Here is a 20,167-nt window from a genome sequence, read left to right on the forward strand (position 1 = left end):
ATATATGGCCATTTGGGTGTAGGTAGGTGTTCAGGTAACTGTTTGGAAAATTTAGAAACTGTTTAGATATTTAGAAAAATATCTTTTTTAAAAAATGTAAATTGTAGTTATGTTTTTTTCTCACTGCACCCCAAGAATACTTGTTTAGAACTCTTAGAAGAGCATAAGGGTGGCGACAGCGGGGAGGCAGGAGGGGGAAAGGTAGCAGCCAGCAGCCGGGCCAGCGCTGCTCAAGTTTCACTTTTAGTCTGTGGGTTTGCTCCACCGCCCCGCGCGAGCTTTCCCGGGATAAGTAGCGTTAGCGGGCAGGGAAGAGCTGGGCGCTGCACGGGTGGAAATGACGGATGGGCCTCGGAAAAGAATGAGCACGGCTTCCCATCTTAGCTCCTACCACTATCCTGGAAGCTGCCAGAATTCTGGAGTGTATTTCCCATCGAAAGTGTGAAAAAAATCAATGGACACCCCAGGAATGGAAGGTGGTTTGCAGACGTGTTACCTTGGAAGCACTGTTTGAACCAGAAAGCCTTCCTGTAGAACCATACCGTGGGCCACTCAACCGACCCTTGGGTAAACTCTAACTGCTGTACCCCCACACCATCCCTTATCAGCTTGAAGAAGCCAGCAAGGTCATCATCCCTGTTCCCTAATGGCAGTAAAGGTGGCCGAGGTGGGTCCCTGGATTCACCACAGCAGAGTGAAGCCAGCATCTCAAAACTGGGAGTTCATTCCTGGTCCATCAAGGCTGTGCAAGCTGACTATACAGAAGAAGAAATCTGCAACTCCAGAGGCTCTGGGAGACTGCAGCCCTGCTTTAATCACTCCGGAAGCTGACTAATCCACGCATGGCAAAAGCCTGAGGAGTCGATGGTCTGGTGGAACTAATAGACTGTCCATATTTTCTATATCTGTTTCCTTACTGTGATGCACTGTCACCCTTTGTCTCTCACTGTTATTGTGATTCTTGCTCTACTTTTCACCACAGAATTGGCAGAGGCCACCCTGGCCAGCTGGGAGTGTGATGAGAGGTTTCTGATAGCACTCACCTTCCCTTTGTGGATAGGATGCTTCGTTGGTACCAACATGAAGAATCAATGGCCCTGGGAGGCTAGAGAATTAGTTCCCTGCAAACCTTATAGTGGAACAGAATACCCCAGTCCTACTACTGGGGTTTGGCTCCACAAAAGCTCAATTATTGGGAAAAACTGTCTTGCCCAGTGGGGCAGAAAATCTACCATCTCTGTTAGGAACTTGACATGCCTAGAGCGAAGATTTTATAACTCAACCACCTGGGAAACCCAATGGTGGGGGTCCCCAGAGCATCTTGAGCCAGATCCCCACCCCCTGCCTAACTTCTCTCATCTCTGAGAGGCCTGGGACAATGTCCACACAGCTATCAAATGGCAGGCCACAGGTGGACTATAATGTATATGTGGAAAGACAGCCTATCCAGTACTTCCTTCAGGCTGGTCAGGGTCATGTGTGCTGGGAACTATTAATCCATCTTTCTTCCTGCTCTCACTTGCCAGAGGGGAACATTTGGGAGTCCAAGTGTATGGGGACAGGGAGACTCAAAGGAAATGACATGCCCTATAGCAGTGCTAGGAATTGACCCAAGGGATACAAGAGTGCTGATGCATAGGGGCACATGTACCCCAATGTTTATGGAAGCACTTTCAACAACAGCCAAATTATGGAAAGAGCCTAAATGTCCATCAACTGACGAATGGATAAAGAAGATGTGGTTTATATATGCAATGGAATACTACTCGGCAATGAGAAAGAATAAAATCTGGCCATTTGCAGCCACATGAATGGAACTGGAAGGTATTATATTAAGTGAAATAAGTCAGTCAGAAAAAGACAGATATCATATGTTTTCACTCATAGGTGAATCTTGAGAAAATTAACAGAAGACCATTGGGGAGGAGAAGTGGGAAAAAAAGTTACAGGGAGGGAGGCAAACCATAAGAGACTCTTGGATACTGAGAACAAACTGAGGGTTGATGGGGAGTGGGGGAGAGGGGAAAGTGGGTGGTGGGCATTAAAGAGGGCACTTGTTGGGATGAGCACTGGGTATTGTATAGAAACCAATTTGTCAATAAATATATTTATATATTTAATATAATATTTCTATATAAATAAATATATTTATTTATTATTATTTTGTAATGTATATTTATTTTTGAGACAGAGAGAGACAGAGCATGAACAGGGGAGGGTCAGAGAGAGAGGGAGAAACAGAACTGAAACAGGCTCCGGGCTCCGAGCTGTCAGCACAGAGCCCGACGCGGGGCTCGAACTCACGGACTGCGAGATCATGACCTGGGCTGAAGTCGGATGCTCAACCGACTGAGCCACCCAGACGCCCCAAATTATATTAAAAAAAAAGAGAAAAACAAGAAAAAAGTAACAAAAGCACAATGGTAAGTGTACTTGGAAGAGGCACAGGAGCCAAGTGAAAGAGCCCCCAATGGCCCAAACTAGAACAATTTGAATAAAATATTAAATAATGTAGTGTATTGTATTATAACTGAAAGTATAAAATATATACCATGAACTGATACTGATATAAATAACTGACTGAATAAATTTTAAAATGGGAGAGAATAGAAAAATCTCTTGTGTGGAATTCCAAATAATTTACATAGACACACCCCTCTCAGGAAGGTGGAGAATAACTCTTCAGTTTGTAACTATGGACTAAATATACTGACTTTCTTAAAAAGAGTACAGTATGGAAATGGGGAAAAGAGTAATTTAGCAGTGGAGAAAGCTGAAAAACACCTACAGCCAGATGATCAAGGTTAAAACCAACAGTGGAAAATCATGTTCATAGCATATACCTTTCATATGATGTGATGAAAATGACACTTTAACTCTGGTTTTTTCTAAACCTCAAGCCCACAACTCCAGTTTAATCATGAGAAAAATATCAGCCAATCCAAAGTGAGACACATTCCACAAAGTACGTGACCAAAAAATATATGACTGAAAAAGTGCTCTTCAAAACTGTCAAGGTCATTAAAAGCAAGAAAAGCCTAAGAAACTTTCACAGCTAAAAGAAAGCTAAGGAGACAAGATGACTATATTAACATGGTATCCTGGATAGAATCCTGAATAGAAAAGGGACATTAAGTAAAAAATGTTAAAAATCTAAATAATGTAATGACTAGTGAATCAGTAATCCATCATATTGGGTTTCTTGGTTGTGACAAATGTACCATACTAACACAAGATGTCAACAATAGGGGAGACTGGTTATGGTGTATATGGGAACTCTCTGTGCTGTCTCTAACTTTTTTTATAAAATTAAAATCATTCTAAAATAAAAAGTTTGTTAAAGAAGTAAAAAAAAAAGAAGAGCATAAGAATTTACTGAAGTATTTTAATGTCTAAACTTCCTTATTAGGAGTATTTGTTTTCTTATCATTTATAGCTTGACAACATAATGTTCATTTGTTCTGTATATATTTGTTCCCTTTGTCTTTCATAAAATCATTTATTCACTCAAAAAACATTTATGGAGCAACTTTATGAGTAGAACATTGTATTATATAATAAGGATTATAGAAACTGTCTTCTGGATAATTTGGACTAAATTCTGGGCCTGGAGATAGCATTTTAGTAGGAGGAGTTTTGAATATCATTCCTTTCAAGATAAAATTACTAGCATTTCTAATAGCTAAACTTCACTAGTTGATACTCATTGTCCTATTTATTAATATTTGGAAACTCAGATTTTCTTTATTTGTTCTTCAGTCTCATTTCTAAATGTTTAAAGTGTTTTTTGCTTTTTACTACTAGAGTATTCCATATCTCTTTGACATTACTAATGGGATATGGAATATATAACTGATCAATATCAAGGTAAATTTGCTAAATACCCCTATACCCATAGATACTAATGGTTCCTGTAGAGCACTGGTGCCCCAAACTTAAAGGATTTATGTACAATTAATGTGAAAGTTACAGCAGAGCATATACATTATAAGCTGTCAAATTACTTAGTAGTTCTTTGGCTGCTTAACTGAACTCATTAAAGTCAAACATGCATATGTATGTTTAAATAACACTCCACATCAATTAATTTTTCTGTTTCAGATTTACTGATTCACCCCAAATTGTCTTGAAAATAAGATACAGACACACACACACACACACACACCACACACCACACACACCACACACATACACACACACACACACACAAACACACTTTCTATTTACTTGTTTATTGCAATACAAAACAGATGCAGGCATGGGTACCTGGTTGGCTCAGTCGATTAAGTGTCTGACTCTTGATTTAGGCTCAGGTCATGATCTCATGGTTTGTGGGATCAAGCCCCATGTCAGGCTCTGTGCTGACAGCATGGAGCCTGCTTGGGATTCTCTCTCTTCTCTCTCTCTCTCTCTCTCTCTGCCCCTCCCCTCCAAGCAATTCCTCTCTCTCACTCAAAATAAATAAACTTTAAAATTAAAAAAAAATAGCAGATGCAATAGGTAAAGGAATCCTCATTTTTGGAGGGATTGTTCATGCTCTGTGAATGGTGAATCAACTCCCTGGATAGTAGGTAACATTTTTACTACATAACTTGCTTTTTACAGCCCAAAACCTCTTCACATAAATACTCTGAAGTTGCAGCTCCAAGCCTTAGATTCTTTGATATGTGCAGCCCTAATTACCATAATTCTGATCTAAGGTCTTTCCTACCCAGTGTCGTCCTGCAGTATTTCTGATGGACAATCCTTTAGTCTCTATTTAAAAATACCTACTGATGAAGAGCTCATTGTCTCACTGGTAGCCCACTCTGCTTCTAATGGCTATGATAGCTGGAAGTGATTCCTTTGATTTGGTTTAAATCTGGCTACCTGTGCTTTCCACTTGCTGATTTTAGTTGGCTTACAGGGTCTATATAGAAAAATCTATCACGTCTTCATCGTTGTCTGTTCAGTGTTGGAAGTAAACTATCATTCTTGCCTTTCTCCAAAAGCTAATTATCTCTGATTTCGTTTGGCATGCCCGTTAAAGCACAGAATTCTCTTTCCCTACCCCAGAGACTTTTGTTCGTTAGGTCTACGATGGGCCCCAGGATTTTTGTCTGTTTTGTAGTACAAGCTGTGTAGTTTTATCAGCCTGTTTCCTGTACCTAGAATTTGGGGGTCCAGCAGCTTTTTCTATCTCTTTAAATATAAGCAGGCAGAATTTCCACTGTGTAAAATTCTCAAGAACCTTATAGGTGTCCTATATATGTTACAAGGAATTCACTCCAGAAAAGAAGAGGCTTATCCATAGATCTTCCCTAGATAATACCATTTCTATTTGGGGGATATGAGGGAATTTATGAGTCACATACTTAATCTCTTCAAAGAGCCACTGTGTGACTGAATACTCTGATTTTTTTATTCTTTCGGAAGTATTAGCAAAAGGTTGACCAGCCATATTTTTGGCCTTCCTGGCCACAAATCTCTCAATGTTTGTACCTTTCAGAGACTGGCTGAGCCAAGAATTTCTCAATCATCAAATCCTGGTTCCTTTTTGTTTAAGAATTCTTTTTTCAATTTATTTTTTCTTCTTAAATTTTACTGTAGATAGCAGGAAGAAGCCGGGACACACCTTCAACATTTTATTTGGATATCCCCTCTGCTATATGTCCAATTAAATTGTATCCAAGTTATGCTTTCTACAAAACTGCAGGACACAATCCTGCTAAGCTTTCTGCCACTACATAACAAGGATCTCCTTTCCTCCAATTTCCAATAACACGCTCCCTGCTTCCTTTAAGTCCTCACTAGCAGAGTTGTTAACAACTCTTTCTACTAATAGTCTAAGACAGGGTAGGCTTTTTCCATCATGTGTCTCAAAATTCTTCCAGTTTCTGCCCACTGACTAATTCTAACACCATTACCACATTTTTTGAGTTTTTGTTATAGCAGCACTCTGTTTTTAGTCACTAAAATCTTTTGGAGTTCAACTAGAGAAGCAGAACCAGTAGGAGATACATAGTAAGATACTTATTGCAGGGCATATGTGGTTGTAGGGACTAGCTAGGCAGGTCCAAAATCCAGAAAGCAGACTGTCAGGAAAGGCAAGCTGGACTAGTCATGGTCTGAGGCTTCTGTCCACAGGTGGAATATCTTCTTCAGGGAATCCTCAGCTCTGCTTTTTTAGCCTTCCAATGGACTAAACCAGGCCCTCCATGATTATTTAGGATAATCTCTCTTGCTTAAAGTCAGTTGATTATGGACTTTAATCACATCTACAAAATATCTTCATAGCAACACTTAGATTAGTGTTTGATTGCATAACTGGACACTGTAGCTGAGTCAAGTTAACAACATCAAAAAGACTATCACAGGGGCACCTGGGTGGCTCAGTTGGTTAAGCATCTGACTTCGGCTTAGGTCATGATCTCCTTGTCTGTGAGTTTGAGCCCCACATCTGGCTCTGTGCTGACAGCTCAGAACCTGGAGCCTGCTTTGGATTCTGAGTCTCCATGTCTGTCTGTCTGTCTGTCTGTCTGTCTCTCCCTCCCCTGCCTGTGCTCTGTTTCTCTCTCTCTTAAAAATAAATATTTTAAAAAAATTTAAAAAAATACCATCACAGTATCCTATAGTATACTTTTTTCACTCACCACAACTGCCTCCTCATACACACAACAAAGTAATTTTCACTTGGGCGTTCAGGCTTTAAAGGGATTTCTTCTCAGAGATATCTTAAGAATCAAGATAAAATATTTCTATTTTATTGGCTTGTGGCACACAATAGTTCTTCAATTAGTGGTGACAGCTTTATGAGCTGCAAGTTATTTCTCCATGAGGACTTAAAAGTTCAATGTACATTAGATATAAATTTCTTTTTGTTGGAAACAGCATTGGCAGTGTTTTAATAGTCTCTTGACTTGCTGGAGACCAGCAGCACTGACATCACCTGGGAGCTTATTAAACATGCAGATTCTAGGGCCCCACCCCAGCACTACTGAATCGGAATATATGTTTTAAATAGCTCTCATCTGATTCAGGTGCACGTTAAAATTTGAGAAACACTGGTCTGCTGCAATTGCCTAGTTTCTTAACTCTTACCCCTGACATTTGCCTTTTTCTGTCACACCTCACATACCCAGGATGTGCTTTCCTTCTACAAATTTGAAAATAATTCTGGAGTCTAAAAGTTTTCAATATTTCATCATACATAGAGGTTAAAGTCCAAATGACCTTCAAAATCCACATGGCCTTCAAAGTTCTTCCTATTAGACTTCTGTGTACTTTTCCAGGTACACTTTTCTGAACACACCCAGGGCTACACTACTGGGTGTGATTGTAGTACCTTGTGATGTGTAAGGTGCTATGCCTTTTCTTCTCTGTGCCTTTCTTTCCATTCTATGTTCCACTGAATGGAGTGCCCTACACCAACCTGGCTGAACTATGGGAATCCTCCCTTGACTCCTTGAGGGTATAAAGGACCCATGCTGTTTATCTTGGTAATTGTACCTGATAACATAATAGATACTGATTATTTGTTAAGAGAAAAATAAATGCTCAGAGTATGACTACCCAAAATAGTTTCCAGCGATGCTGTGAAAGATAAATGTGGTTAACAATAAATAAACATAATAGAGTACTAGGTAACAAGTCCCGTTATAAAGGCATAGTTATTGTCTCATTGCATTTCATGAGATTTCAGAGGGGGTAATTATGATCGACTCCATTTTACAAAAAAGGAAACTGAGACAGAAAGAGGGTAGAGAACTTACTCAAATTCTCATAATTAATGTGCATAAAAAATAAAACCAACTCAGGCAATTAGATTCCAGAGTCTATGTACTTGCTATATGGCCTTGGATGCATACAAAAATATTTTTCACAGTCTTTTATAAATGTAAGTGTTAAAGATTTGTGTGGTAATTACACATATAATCAATAGTTATGATTGTCACTTCAGTTTTAAAAGCTTTATAGAAACATTTAGCACACCGTAGAAAGGGTGAAGTACTGTTTTAATTAAAACTACATTCAGTTAACAGCAAACCTTTTTGAATGTCTATTGTATTGAGTATCTGTGCTTTTTTGCCTGCTTCCTCTTCAGTAAGGGCACCCTAGTTTTATTTTGGGATACCACTTTTCCCCATTCTAAGTTATTTGGTTAGGGTGAGTGAGATCAACTCTCCTCCCAATCCCTGTTTTCCAGGAGTGCACAGGTGGCTCATACCTGGATGGCCATCATATTCCAACTCATTAGCCACTATGACTGGTGCAGGGATGGGCCTATGACCCAAGGAAGCCCAAGAATAAGACTCAATTTGGTACCTATTAATATGCTGGTTGATTGTCTAAAATTATAAGAGGGGAAAAGTGAGAAGGGAAGTCAAAAAGGGAAGAGGTGAACCAGGAGAGAGTGGAGTCACTGAAATCATTGCAAGAGTTTTAAGAAGTGATGCATCAATATTATGAAATTACTAGTTGAATAATGTTTGTTTTTGAAACTATCAACCAAATACTTAGACAAAATATTTTATTCATTTTAAGTAACTATTACTTCAGTCATGATTGATTGTTCCCAGCAGGATCTGTTTCTGTGTAAATAGGCATATTATTGATTAAAAAAGAGAAAATAGGTATCTCATTATTTTCTTTTTCAAATCAAAATTTTTCCTTTAAGGACTTTTTCTTCACTCAAGAAAATGCTGAATGAGTCAGAGTGTTAATCTGTTTTCTCTAGTAAATCCTATCTTATTATAGACATGTTTTTCAGTGTGGTAATAATTGCCTAAAAGGTTGGTAGTGATTTATTTATACCCATCTACTCATTCAACAGCTCTTTATCAGGCTCCAGATATGCAGCAGGCTTTGTGCCAGAGGGAATGAGACTCAAAGTTGCCCCTTAACCTAGAATATAAGCTCCATAGGAGCCCCTGATGGAGAGCCTGCGGCCTAGTAGACATTCAGTATTGGATCACGTTATCAGAAATCCATACCTACAGATGTGGGGTGTATTTCTGTAGTAATTTAACAATGGTAGCTGCTGAGAGCCACGGTTGGCCTTTAAGTATCACCTGTGACTCAAACATGAATTTTGGGCTTGGGCCTCTGTACTTCTTTTCCTGATGGTAGTTATTCCACGTAATGCTCGGGTTTGATGATACTTATTTTCAGTAGCTTGCAATGAAAGGATAGATTATACTTAGTATAAATATGATTTTGTATAATGGTGTTGAAATGACACCCTGATACCACAGCAGACAATGAATGTGGTCCCTCTTAGTTAGTGTGTTGAATGGTGGCTCCCCCCCCCCCAAAGTATGTCCACATTCTAAATCTCAGAGCCTGTGAATGTGACCTTATTTAGAAAAAGGGTCTTTGCAGTTGTAATTAAATAAGGATCTTGAGCTGAGATCATCCTGGATTATGTGAATGGTCCCTAAATCTGATGACAAGTGTCCTTGTAGGAGACAGAAGAGAAGAAGACATGGAGGAGAAGGCCATACAAAGATGGAGGCAGAGATTGGAGTGATGCAGCCATAAGCCAATGAATTCCTGGAGCCACCAGAAGCTGGACTAGGCAAGGGAAGTTTCCCTCCTAGACTTTTGGGAAGGAGTGCGGACCTGATTTTGGAGTTCTGGCCTTCAGAAGAGTGAGAGAATAAATTTCCTTTAAGCATTAAGTCTGGTCGTTCGTTAAGGCAGCCCTAGGAAACGAATATGCTAGTTCATAAGGGATTATCTAATTAAGGATTCTGTTGTGTTGTTTCATTTCACAATAATTTGGGGAAGTCAGTATCTCTACTCCAATTATTGTCTCTATCTAATGGAGACATTTGTCTCTTTTTCGTGGTTTGATAAAACCCAAAGGTTAATGCTTCTAACCACAGTGCCCCAGAAAGTCCATTCAGGGTGCAAATAGGAAATTTCTTTTCTTTTAAAAAAATTTTTTAGTGTTTACTTTTGAGAGAGAGAGGGAGCACGTGAGCAGGAGAGGTGTAGAGAAGGGAGACAGAGAATCTGAAGCAGGCTCCAGGCTCTGAGCTGTCAGCACAGAGCCCAGTGTGGGGCTCCAACTCACCAACAGTGAGATCATGACCTGAGCCGACCGACTGAGCCACCCAGGCACCCCACAAATAGGAAATTTCTGAATGAAGTGGCTTCAACAAGTGGTCTAGAGATCTAAATGCTCTTCATAAAAGTGTCACTGATTCTGAGAGGATATTCCTATGGGTCAAGTTTCATTTAACAAAGCTCACAAGTTGATAAAGCGGCTGGGCCAGGAGCCAAGACACATTGCTTCTGGCCCTACCCATCTCTGGGCTACTTTCTCGCTGTGTCTCTGATGCATCTTCCTATGAGGGTATTAGGCAAGTTCATTTCTAGAGACCTTTGAAAATTAACCATCCACCCAATCCAGAGTATGTCCACTTCCCTTTATTCTTTCTTTCTCTCCCCGTTGGGTTCCTTCATATCACCCCTCATAACTGGTAATGTTATGAACACTTGATAGTCTGTCATTAGTCCAAGTTGAAGGAACATCATAATTGTATGTAGCATGTTGTCTGACCCATAGTAGGCCTTCAATAAAAGTGCATTAATAAATAGATTAGGGAGTGAACGTTTTGAGTGGAGACTTATGAAATGTCTATTACTTAGGGGCTGTATTCTGTTCAAGGACGGATTTTGTTTGCTTGGTTTTTTTGCTTGCTACATCGAACGCCATTAAATTTCAGGACTGCAAGAGAAGTAAAGTGGTCATTTAGTCCAGCCTCACACAGACGCGTAAGTGCCCTCTTCAGCCTTCCTGACAGGCATGACCAACATGCTTGGCGGGAACATCCTTGGTGACTTGGTGACAGGAAACTCACTACCTCCGCCCTTTGCCAATTTGCTTTCCTCTCCCACCCCTCTCAGTTATTGCAATCTTTGCTGTAGCATTTTGCGCCCCTGATGCAGCAGAGGCCCGCAAGTCTGGGAGTGGGAGGAACCCCGCTGGAACCCCTTAGGCCCAGCCGGGAGTCTGAGAAGCCCCAGCTGGGGCTGCGGTGGGCGCGCAGCAGCTAACTGCTAAATGTAGCAGCGGCGCCGCCTTCCTGCTGGGATCGCCTCGCCTCTCCGCCTCCCTCAGGCAGGGGGTCCTCCTTCTCAAGCTCGTCGCTGCTCCAGCCCCAGGCCCACGGCCACGCGCAGCAACGTTCCTCTTCGCAGCTCCGGTCACCTGCACGGCCGCCCTCGGCGCTGGGGTCCGCTGCCCCCGACCCGGAGCTGGGGACCAGGGCGCGGGGCGCGCGCGGGCGGCCGCGGGCTCTTTCCTCCCTTCTCCCCACCCCACGCGCTCCCCCTCGGCCCCTCCTCCCCACACTCCGCTGCCCTGCGCCCTCCGGAGAGTTGTCCGGCACCTTGGGCGAGGAGTTCGGAGCTGCCCCGCCGCAGAGTCCGCGCGGCCCGCACAGCGCGAGCGACGCAGGGGCCGGAGCCCCGCCGCCGCCATCTCTGCCTTCTGTGTGGGTTGGACCCCGGCAACTAGGTGGGACCCGCTTCTCTCTCCTGCACCCCTTACTGCCACCTTTCCCGCTCTCGGACACTGGAGGAGCGGGAAGCTGGGGCCCGCGTGGCCGGCGGGGAGCCCGCGGGCCACTTGGGGGCCGGGAGTCAGGGGACAGCCCGGCGGCGCCAGGAGGGGCCTGCGCCCGGGGGCGGTGGGAGGGGCGGCAGGAGCTCTGGGTCCCCCCCCGGCCGGGGAGCGGGAGGCCCCGGGGCGGGCGGAAGACAGGGACGCGCGGCTGTCGGTCGCCGGCCGCACGTGGGCGCGCACCTGCCAGGCGCCACCGAAAGGCAGCGCCACCCAGCCAACTTCTTTTCCAGGTCTCCTTCCTACTTTGGAAACTGAAAGGACTGCGACATAAACCAGTAAGCCCTGGGGCTCGGGGAAGGGTTTGTTGGTTTGGCTGCCCAAAGAACAAACTTGTGCTTCAGGGGTGGTTTAAATGCCAGCTTCTCTTTTTCCCCCTCTCCCGCTCTCCGCAAGCAAATGTAAAAAGCGAAACAAAATAAACCCAATCCCGACCAAAGCACTTATTTAAAGGGATTCGTAGAGGTGAGAAAAATAGACCTAACTGAGGAATCATTGGGAACCCCAGGTACGGTGAGGCCGTCTAAGAAATCGGTTTTTGCTGGTGCTATTTCTAGAACTTGTGTTTGCAAACCGGCTGGCTCTGTTAAGCCTGAGAGTTCCTTCTGTTGAGGGGCTGCCTGGAATGCCCTCTGTTAACACGAATTTCTGTACGTATTAAGGTATATTGAAACAAATACTCTTTCAGAGTCAGACTATCTGGATTTTGACATGATTTGCCATTTATTATCCGTGACAGCTGTGGTTAGCTTCACCTCTCTGGGCCTCATTTTCCTCATCTGTCAAATTAGAGGGTTGAGTTAATATTCTAGGGGCCTTTTAAAATACTTCAGGTATTTTCCAACTTAAAAATGTATAATTCTGTGACTCTTTAACATGTCACAAACATTAGTAGATTCACAATTTCATGAGCATTTGTTTATATGCATTTATGACTTGTGCTTTTAGGGTTTTCCCACCCCAAATCAAGAGAAAAACGCTTGGGGCGCCTGGGTGGCTCAACTGGTTAACGCCTGACTTAATTTCAGCTCAGGTCATGATGTTACAGTTTGATGAGTTTCAAGCCCCACCTCAGGCTCTGCCCACTGATCTGCCTGCAAGCCTGCGTGGGATTCTCCCTCTCTCAGAGAGAGAGCTCTCACTGTCTCTCTCAAAATAAATAAACTTGAAAAAAAGAGGAAAAGGCTTATAAAAGAGTTCAGAAATGTATGGTTTATATGTAAATATTTAGATCATCTCTCACTCTAAGTAATTATGTTCAACTTGAAAGCAATATTTATGACACTGCAACCGAAACATGTGGCCTTAACACTGCACTTAACTCTCTTTTCAGTATATTTGGAGGAAGTAAAAATTGTTTTGGAGGAAAACAAAATTGCACCTTTCCTATCAATTACTCGTCTTGACCAACATTTGTTACTTTTTAGCATAAAGTTGTGTGCAGAATATTAAAAAAATGGTTTCAGGCCATTTCAGAACCTCTCTGAAATTAAGCTCAATAGCAGAGATGCCAATTTTAGTAATGCACTTTAGTTGTCTTGGAATGAAGCCCAGAAAATAGCAAAGGTTAACTAAATAGATAAACCAGAAATTAGGAATTGACACACACACACACACACACACACACACACACACACGCATGCGCGCACACACACATACAGTTGTCAGAGAAGTGTGTGCTACAGTGTCAGTGAGCCTTTTATTTACTTTTGATAAAAACAAACAACAGACAGCCGTTGGTCTGTTTAAGCGCACAGAGGCTGTGAGAAAGAGGGGCTTTTGTTGTTGCTTGTAATATCAAATTATTGGAGATGCAGTCATCAGTAGTTAGATTTAAAAGTGGGGGCGCCTGGGTGGCTCAGTTGGTTGTGCATCCGACTTGGGCTCAGGTCATGATCTGATGGTTTGTGAGTTCGAGCCCCGCGTCAGGCTCTATGCTGATAGCTGGGAGCCTGGAGCCTGCTTCAGATTCTGTGTCTCCTTCTCTCTCTGCCCGTCCCCTGCTTGTGCTCTGTCTCACTCTGTCTCTCAAAAATGAATAAATGTAAAAACAAAAAATTAAAAAAGAAGAATAGATTTAAAAGTGTTTCAGCCTCTTTTTGGCGGCTTTGATGTAAAATAAAATAATGTGTTCCCCCCCAGCCTGTGCTGCGCATGTAGTTTGGGAGAGTGGAATGGATTTGAAGTACACTGTTCTTCTATGAACACAGCCACTTATTTTCATTGCTTTTCCCCCTGTGGGCTGGAAGTATCATCTGTCAATCTGGCATTTGTCTTCCTCATATTTTCTGGTGAAGTAGATGATCATCTCCTTTAAGAGAGATGCTCAAAGAGTTATGTGAATTGGTTGTTGAATGACTAGAGAGTAGTTGAACTCAAATACCCTGCCTTCTAGGCGCTTATTGGAAAACAGTAGGTGGATCTGACTGCTTAAGGTCTACAGCCAATTCATTCACAGCTTGGGAGCGTCCCCATGGTTGGCCGAAGCACTGTTCATCTTTTGTGATGGATTTACCAAGAAAAAAACCAGTCATGTCTTTACACTTAGATCACTATTATATAATCAAATGGTTTTTGTTTGTGAAAAGCAATCTCTCTGGGGCCTTGGAAATAAAACTCTAAAATATCCAGAAAAAAAAAAAAAGACTTGTCTTGGCAGGTACTGTATTGCATTTTTTCATACTGAGAACCAAACACACATACGAAAAAGAAAAGAAAAACCCAAAACCATATCCTGTGGAGTTGAAAATGAAGAAAAGGGCTTATGGTCTCCTCTAATTCTTAAGATTTTATGTGATTTACAAATTCCGCTTTTAATTAAAACAGAAAGGCACAAATGTTTGCCTATTGGACAGACCTAGTACATGTAACCTTTTGGAGGTTCAATTCAAATTTGGCTTGGTTATAATTTGGAATATTTCCTCTCACATACTTTTTATTAAACCTTTTGTGACGCAATGGTGATATTATCTGTTGTCTTTTCACACACGTGATCTTATTCATCTTTAATTTTTTAACCATTTGAATATATATATATATGACATATATAGAGAGAAGGGGTACATAAAAAATGTGCTGGTTGACAATATAGCACATCATTCCAACAGACGATGATAAGGCAAATACCTTATCATGAGTGAGAGAACATGCCAACATCTAGAAACTTCTTGCTTGTTTCTTCCTGATCACAAATTTAGTTTTACCTTAAAAAAAATGTTGTATTCACTTAAGAGGCATTCTTTCATGGATTCTCTTGCATTATGTCTTTGTGAGATTAAGCCATGTCTTCATTCCCCTTTAAAGCAAAAACTGTTTTTTTAAGTTTATTTCTTTTGGGGGGGGAGGGGCAGAGAGAGAGAGAATCCCAGCAGGCTCCTTGCCGACAGTGTGGAGCCCAACCCAGGGCTTCCTCTAAAGAACCATGAGATCATGACCTGAGCCGAAATCAAGAGTTGGATGGCTTAACCAACTGAGCTACCCAGGTGCTCCAAAATTGATGTCTCTTAAATATTTGGTCCTAGAATCCATGACTGTCTCCTAGTATAATAGGTCTTCTCTGATATAAGAAATGTAAATTTTGTCTGATGTTTTTCTTAGGAGTTCTTGAACATCTTCTTTATTACAGGAACCACATATTTAAAAAATTACTTTAAACCGTATCTTTAAAACATTCATTGTCTGTTTATTGATGCCAGATAGACATAAACTTGACCTTAAAACAGATTTTCAAAATAATATCTCCATTGGACTGTAATTCACATTCATAATGTTCATATTTTTATGGATACTATTCACTGGTTTTTAATACATTAACTGATTTATGCAACCATCACTACTATCTAATTTCGGAACATTTTTATCACTCCCCGCAGAAACTCTGTACCCATTAGCACTCACTCTCCAACCCCCCTCCTCCCATCCCTCAAAATCACTGATTTACTTTCCGTGTTTACTGATTTGTCTATTCTGGATATTTCATGTAAATAAAATCATGGGGCCTTTAGTGACCAAATTCTTTCACTGAGCATGTTTCCGGTGTTCATCTGTGCTGTAGCATGGGTCAGTACTTCATTCCTTTTTTATGGCCAGATAATATTCCATTATATTGGTATACTACTTTTTGTTTATTCATCAGTTGGTGGACATTTGGGTAGTTTCCACTTTTTGGCTATTTTGAATAATGCTGCTATTAACATATGTGTGCACATTGTTATGTGAATATATGTTTTTATCTCTTTTAGGTATATACCTATGAGTGGAATTGCTGAGTCATATGGCAACACTATGTTTAACACTTAAAGATCTGCCAAACTGTATGCCAGAGCAGCTTTCATCCTTTTATATTCCACCAGCAGTGTGACCCTTGAATCTACATTGCCAACATGCCAAGCTCATTAGACATAGCAATAATGGATACGTAGTGAAAATTACTGTCAAATTTAAGTTTCATGGGCTTGGAAGTTTAAAATCTTTTTCAGAACTGTGAACACTTACTATGTTCAAGGTAGACTATAAGAAATTTTTGTGGATATTGATTCTCATTGAATGAAAGTCAGCAAGTCACACATTCTTCTATTAACTTAGTAGGCTTATGGGTACCAAGTAAAGTCTTCCCCAAAGTCAATATAGTCTGCTTTCAGTTAGTGCAGTCTCTCAGTGACCTGCTCCACTGGGTGTGAGCTGTGGCCCTGGCTAGCACAGCATGGAGACTTGCCCAGGAGTGCACAGAGCTTGGGAAGCCCCTGCCTGGTGGGCGAGTGGATGATCCTGAAGATGAGAGTCATGTATTTGAATCACACTAGAGTACTATGGACTAGCAAAAGAAGATGACCTAACTAGAGACTCTCTTAAGGGGCATTGTGTTACTCATCTTAAAGTCTTTGCCAATTAATGGGAAGAAATCCAGAAACAATATAGACTTATAAATGTGTACTCATATGGGTATAATGGTGAATGAGAAAGAGAAAGAGAAGGAGTAGGGGGTAGAGAGAGAGAGGCTTTACTCCGGGGCCAATAATTTCTTTAAGGTTTATGGGAACATAAACATTTTTATCTGTTTTTACTAGATAGTGGCTAAAGATTTGAGATAAATAGAGCTTCAGGAGCTTCTATATTGGTATTATAATAGGCTTTAAAAATGTGAACTCATGTTTAAGAACAGCTGCTACCAAATATTTGTTTTGCGAAGGCATAGGACAACTTAGTTTTTTCTCAGAATTATATTTTCTCATTTTACTTTAACTAGCAGCTGTTATTTGGGTGTCTAAACCTATGAAAATTGAGAAACTATGAACATGAGATCATTGAACAATTAGATTTTTGTATGCACCAACAAGATTTCTGAACCAGTCTGGTCAGTAGTCAGGAGATGAGAGAGAAAATAAATTATAAGCGCACATAGATACACACACACACACACACACACACACACACACACACTGTCTAAGCAGAGAGAGAAAACATACTGACATATACATAATACACACCCAGTAATTGTAGTTGCTATATTATTAAGATGCTATCTTTTGGAATTATGACATATACCTATCATGTTAGACATATGCAGGAGGTAGCTGGCTGTATCTCTAGTGAGCTGAGTGTCTAATAACAGCACTGCTAGTCACAGATTTGATTTGCGGGGAGAGAAGGTTTTTGCACGGAACAAGCAGGATGTAAAAAAATGTTCTTTCTGTGTGAAACAGTCATCTGGGCAGGCAGTTTCTTGGTCTTTTGATTCTCAATGTGCAAATCAGTTCTCACATAGGAGTTCCTATTGTCTGTGATTGATATTCTTTGGCTTATTTGTTTTTACGGACCATAGGTCCTGTGGGTATCTTTCTTCTAATACTTAAAATATGTTTCATATGCCTTCCTGTTCTTCAAGGGGGCAGTCAACTTGACCCTCTTCTGTGGCACTGGTTATGATTTCTCCACACAAGAAGTAATCTGTCTGATTTCTCCTAATTACCACTCTGTCTAGATAGTTGTAATTCTGTAAATCTAGACATCATGGATTTTTAAGATATACTACCATTTTTGTATGTCCAAGAAAGAAAAGACTCTGCCTATATATTTGACAATGCTTTCTCTTTCTTTAGAATTTTTGTCTTATGTCTACTGGAAGAGCTCTTTTAGAATTATTTAAATAAAGATTTTTGTTTAAATCATATCACTCTCATAAGAAAAGTACAGATCAAAGAAATTGGTTAAGGAATTCTTTTTCATATTCAGATTCTGGTGGGTTTTTTAAAAAATTGTTTTTCAACTCAGTGCTGTTGATATCAATATTTTTCTAAACGGTAGCATATTCTGGGTTATCAAGAGTATTTGTGATATAGCACTTTATAAAACAATGCTTCACTGTTGTTTCTTAGATTTTCTACCAGTGTGGTCCATTTTGCAGATTTTATGCTGGCTCTTTATATGATCTTCCCATAAGATGTTAACATAAGGTTTTCAGACAATGCTCAGGGCTCCTATTCCTTCCTCAAATGGCCTTTAAATAGTTTGTTGATCGAAATATTGATGGGTTAAAATTGTCAAGTCTGTCAGGAGGAAAGCGCCCCAGTTTGTAGGCAATCAATGACAACTAGATCACAGCTGCTACTAGGCTATCGGTAGTTGTGAGATGACATTGATTTTAACAAAGATTTTGATGTCGGAGGTTTTAAAATATTGTGAACCTTAAAATAAGAAATACAACACTCCTGTCTTCTTTTGTATTTGTTGGAGTTCAACTAAAATTTACTTCTGTGAACCTTTTGTTGGCCCCTAGGACTTTGTTAGTAGCTATTTTCTCTGAAATCTCATAGCCCTCTATTTAATTGAAAGGACTAAATAATAATTATACATGAAAATAATCCATGCGCATGGTGACAAAAACCTACTGAAATAAAAAAAAAAGTTCTAGTCCCCCTGCCCCTCTACCCTCACTGTGCCAGCGCTGACCTTGAGAACAACGAACTTGATCCATTTCTGGTTTTGGTTCTTAGACCTCTGACTACCTATGCTGGGCTAAATAATATTCTTTTAGGGACTTCTTTTCTTTTCATTTATCAACTTTAAACAGACACCAGCATGGAAGAGAATTTAGCCTACTAATTTTGCCTTCTTTCTTTCTTCATTCCTACATATAATTTATATTAATTTTCTGAGTGTTTTAATTGGTTACATTTGTAATTCCCTCCACTATTTCTGTTCTATTCACTACAGACATTTTCTGTTGACTTCCTACAGTATGAGGTTGGGATATTTCATATTTCATAAGCCTTCCCACTATCTCTCCTTATATAAATATGCCACCCAAGTTTTGGAACTGTATAGTGAGAATATTGTTAATATTTCATGTTTAGTATTGTAATTAATTAAATATTTTGTTTTTGTGTATTGGCTGAGCCAAACAGTTGAAAAATTGATAAATAGCATTAATGTTATTATGACCTCGTAAATATTACTCACTACAGAATCAAGAAGCGTTCCAGGATTCATTTCATTTTAATATCACTGCTTAGCTACCCAAAGGCAAATATTCCTAGAATCAAGGTTGAAGCCATTCTTCCTTCTTTCAAATGGACTCTTTAATTCCAGCTCTTAATCAAAATTATGCCATTTGGAGACACCTAGCTGGCTCACTAGGTAGAGCATGCAACTCTTGACCTCATATTCGTGGGTTCAAGCCCCACATTGGGTGTAGAGCTTACTTTAAAAAGGAAAATTATGCCATATTTTATTTTGGTTCATATTTAGATCAGGACTTTTTGTAAGCCTTTTCCAATAAACGTTTTTCTTATTGGGACAAGGTAGGTGGGCCTACTTTATTATATCCTTAATTTTTCAGTTTTTTATTCATTCTCTTTATTTTTTTGGAATCCATTTCGTTCTTCTTTTTGAAGACCATGAACTCATATTCTTATTTGGCCTAGTGGCTACAATTTTGAAATAGGACTTCCTTTTTTCCCCTTGTGCTATTCTGTGTTTCTGTTTTTTTTTTTTTTAAAGTTTATTTATTTTTTGAGAGAGAGCAGGGGAGGGGCAGGGGGAGAGAGAGAGGGAGAGAAAGAACAAACCCCAAGCAGGCTCCACACCGGTAGCGTGGAGCCTGATGTGGAGCTTGAACTCCCGAACTGTCAGATCATGACCCAAGCCAAAATCAAGAGCTGGATTCTTAACTGACAGAGCCACCCAGGCGTCCCTGTTTTGTTTTGTTTTGTTTTGTTTTTTAAATCAAATTTTGCCGCTTCAGAATCATATGATGTATTGAGTTGTCTCAATTCCCACCTTCCTTCTGGCTGTTTACTTTCGAGAGTCATCTGCTATCTGTACTGGTCATTGTCAAGTCTGTACTCATGAGTTCCTGAATCTTTAGTCCCTGAACCCCTTTTTCTTGGTTACTTCTCATTTTGCTGGACTATGTTATAAAATTATTTCTGAGAAAGAGATTTATAGAATATAAATTTTCTAAGTCATTGTGTTATTGAAAATATATTTGCTGTTCTCTGATACTTGCTTGACGGGCTAATAGCATTTTCCACTGTAAATCATTTTACATCAGGTGTT

The 20,167-nt window shown here is 40.4% G+C and overlaps 1 protein-coding gene across 2 annotated transcripts in view; it reads left to right on the forward strand.

Moving 5' to 3' along the window:
- Positions 1–10,721: 10,721 nt before the first annotated feature.
- The window catches only part of LEPR (leptin receptor), an 87,440-nt gene continuing 77,994 nt past the window's right edge, over positions 10,722–20,167 (forward strand). The window contains exons 1-2 of one of the 2 annotated variants that reach the window (XM_043575195.1): positions 10,722–11,506; positions 11,845–11,889. The gene's annotated coding sequence lies outside the window, so the exon portion shown is untranslated. The remainder of the gene's footprint in view (positions 11,507–11,844; positions 11,890–20,167) is intronic. The other variant, XM_043575196.1, reaches the window with a different exon arrangement.

Source organism: Prionailurus bengalensis, chromosome C1 (genome assembly GCF_016509475.1).
Source record: "Prionailurus bengalensis isolate Pbe53 chromosome C1, Fcat_Pben_1.1_paternal_pri, whole genome shotgun sequence".
In the NCBI taxonomy this organism is placed as follows: domain Eukaryota; kingdom Metazoa; phylum Chordata; class Mammalia; order Carnivora; family Felidae; genus Prionailurus; species Prionailurus bengalensis.